Raw genomic sequence first — 3,845 nt, forward strand, 5'->3', positions numbered from 1 at the left:
ATTTATTATAAGCAGAATGACAGATCCGACTTGATCTTCAGAAGGTAACATTGGCAGCTTTGTCGGGAACGGATTAGGACTCAGGGAAAGACAAAGAGAGATGGGAGGCAGAGGCGGTGATAAATGCTGCTTGCCGTCCTGCACAGGGCTGTGGGAGACCATGTTTGACCAAGGGAGATCACTTGATAAACAGCATCTCTCTTCAGAAAGAAGACAAGTGCCATTACTTTCATTACCTGTCACGACTTTCAGAGTAGGGTCATGGTGGAAGGAGATGACTGAAAGGTGGCTGGTATAAGAGTTAGAAGAGGGGGAGGGAGGGAGGTGGGAAGAGAACGAGGAATACTTGGTGTCAAACAGTGTTTAAAATATCCTTTTTGCATCACACTAGCTCTTAATTGGCACCAACTACTGAGGGGCTGATTGATCCCAGCAAGAGTCCGGCAAAACAGATAATTTCTTACAAGCTTCTGAAATTCATGAACCCTGCGGGGTCCCTACACACCAAGCTTTGTTGTTGTTGAGGTTTTGGGTTTTCTTGAAGGGATAAGTATCCAGGGGTGGCAGGTTTGGGGTTTTTTTCCCCCCCTTTCAAAATACAAAATATATTCTTGTAGTTAATGCCTGTGGTCTTGCTGAGCAGATGAAAAGAGGGTAGATCAGAGAGCTGGGGTACTAAGCTACTTGTTATAAATTAACTCTTAATGTAATGGGCTCATTAAAGAGATGTTGGCTCTGAAGGATGTGTGCAGGAAATCTAATTTTGGATTAAGGGCTTGATTCATTTAAGATCTGTCCACTCTACACTCAGGATTTGGATCAGAGAAAGTTATTGTCTACAGCAGCTTCTCATTTAGAATCAGAGCTACATGGGATTTGCTGAGCTTCACATAGGGAGAAGGGAGCCTATATTTACTACTATTTGCTACTATTGAATCTACTATTTGCTAAGTACTTTGAAATTTTCCCCCAGAAACCCTATCAGGGTAAATAATATTCTTTCTCAGATGTGAAAATTTAAACCTAAAAAAAAAAAAAAAGGATTATGCAATATGTCCAAGGACTCACAGCTGGTAAGAGTTTTGGAGAATTAGATCTCAGGGCTGCAGATTCTGGTTTAAAGTATGCTTTCTGCCCTCGTGGACTCACTTCCCCTGACGTTGGTGTGGTACAGTCAAAGCATTTTAGATATAGGAAATTTGTGGACATTGTCCCCAGCAGTATGCCCTTTATGAGAGTCCTCAGGGGAAAATATTTCAGTACTGGAATACTCTGTGCTGCTTCTGAAAGCTGGTGTGCATTTGTCTCCTAGATGTGGATTCTGTTCTGCCAGCTTTCTTCCCTGCCCTTTGGCACATCAGAAAGCTAGCTCATACTAGCATCATTTCAGTTCAGTTGCTCAGTCATGTCCGACTCTGCAACCCTGTGGACTGACTGCAGCACGCCGTACTAGCATAGGAAAGCTCTTAGCCTGGTAAACCCAGGACCCTGTTAAACCCTGGGACCCACTGCAGATTACATAGTACCCAAGGGAATGCTCTCTGGGTTAATCCTACTGTGAATTTTTCCTTCTCGTGGTACTAACATTTTCCCTTCTTTTTGCTTTCCTGATCGATTTTACAACAACACTAACAACAACAAAAAGCCCTCTTCTGGTTCTTACTGTCTCTGTCTCTCTGCCTCATTTTCTCCTTGGTTTGTTTAACCTTCAGTGGGCGCACACACACAAATGCCCACACTCCTCTTTCTGAGCTGCTTTTTCACATTCTTCTCTGGGGCTGGCTGTGTGTCTGTCTGTGTATGTGTGTGCACTGTTTTCCTTGGTGCTTTCAGGTAAATCCATGATGAAGGCTGACAAATCCCTCTCAGGTTAGTTAGTGACTATTTGTCTATCTGACAAATATTTGTATGCTGTCAAAAAAGTGAAATAATGCAATAAAATATTTCTTGGTTTGTTCTCCATGATGTGAAACTGAGTAACTGATTTTTTTCTTTGTACTTCATTCGGTGCCATGTAGACCTATGCCTTTTAAAGAGACTAGCAGAAACGCCCTGTTAATTTGGTGTGGAGACTGATAAGCCTTGGCCTCACAGTCCATTAGGAAGACAGGCATGTAACAGATAAATTATGATCCTGAAGGGTAACAGAATATGTCACCTCAAAATATGCCTCTTTAGTATATGAATTATTTTGAGCTGAAGGCAATTGAGAGCCAGCAGATGCAGAAAAATATCTTCCCCTCCCCCTTCCCCCACAACCCAAAAATAAGAGTACAAATTTCTCACTTTGCAAATAAAATTTACATTTATAAAGGAAATTTCCATTTGTAAAGATGTCTCCCTAGTTACACTGGGAGACAACTCTTATCAGCTGAGAGACTTATCTGTATAACAAGACAGCCTTAATTATTAATTTTTTTTTTTAAAGAAAGAATTTTTACCAGGATTATAGGTTTGGAGAACATTCTTGTAAATAAGCAATACATTTGCTTTTGAACTTCTTGGTGTACAGGAAAAAGAGAAATACAACAAAGTATATTGTTCTTGCTAACTAAAAAAAAAGGACACTATTCCCTTCAAAATGTATTAGCATTATATTTTGATAAATTTATCAATTTATAATATGTAGCAATCTTATTGACCACACATTTCTCCCCTCACCTTCCTGTAACTTTTGGAGGGAGGTTCCCACCCTCCAAAAGTCCCCAACTCCTTCTTCTTTTGTTTAAACTAAGATGGCACATAAGTGTCAATCTTCTAGTCAGCCATCTCCTGGAGTCACATTTGTGTGTGTGTGTGTGTGTGTGTGTGTGTGTGAGAGAGAGATCTCTGGTGTGTATGTAATCAAAACTGTTTTATTTCTCTTTCTAATATTTATCAGTTTGATTTGAGGACCCTAGCCTTAGAGTCTAGGAGGGTAGAGTGAAGATTTATCCTTTCCTACAAAACCAAGAGATGCTATCAAAACATAATTTCAGTAAAAAGGGAGCAGAGCACTTCTAGTCTGTTTTACTTTTTCTTAGCTTTTTATTTTGTTTGATCCTCAGATTAACACAGTGAGGTAAGGATGCTGGTAATAAGAATCCTATTTCACAGCTGGGGAAATTGAGACACAGAAACTGGTTAGGTTACATGTCCTAACCAGCTTACATCATGCCTGAGAATTGAACAAGCACATTTCCTCTCTAACATAGTGTTCACTGGTTCCTGGGTTGGAAGAAAGATTCTTTTCCCTTTGAATGTAGGAAAACAAGCAAGAGGTAAAAAACTTGGTACAAGAATAGCCAACAAAACAATTTGGCTTAATAAGAGATTTATTTCAAGTGTCAGGTGTTCTGCTGTTTTCACAGTGCAGATAATTTCTAAGAGAATCTCAGCAAAAAGACCATCCATCCTGATCTCTGTGAAATAGATTTGATCTTTTGCAACTTGGTTCTCTCCAGACCTTTCTCATAGAGTGGGCACCATGTATGGCTGTCCCTCATTACTTTAACAGATGATTTGTTCAGTCTTAGTGACATTGTTATTATAAATAGCAAAAGAGCAATTAATACTGTCCTCAACTTTTATGAGTTAGAACCCTCTCAGGAACATCCATTTCAGGAACTTTGATTTCAAAGGAAATGCCATCAATAGAAAATAATTATTAATTTCCAAGCAGGCCAAGAGCTTTCCTATGCAAGTATGAATAAATTATTATATTGATCATTTCTTAATAAAGCAATTGAGGCAGGGAACTGCCAAAGGATAAAAAAAAATTTTTTTTAATCCAAACCCCAAATAATACTTATTGGAAAAAAAGCATGCTTCAAGCAGGTCTTAACAAATGAGCATTTTAGTTTTGG

This window comes from Ovis aries, chromosome 1, assembly GCF_016772045.2.
Source record: "Ovis aries strain OAR_USU_Benz2616 breed Rambouillet chromosome 1, ARS-UI_Ramb_v3.0, whole genome shotgun sequence".
In the NCBI taxonomy this organism is placed as follows: Eukaryota; Metazoa; Chordata; class Mammalia; order Artiodactyla; family Bovidae; genus Ovis; species Ovis aries.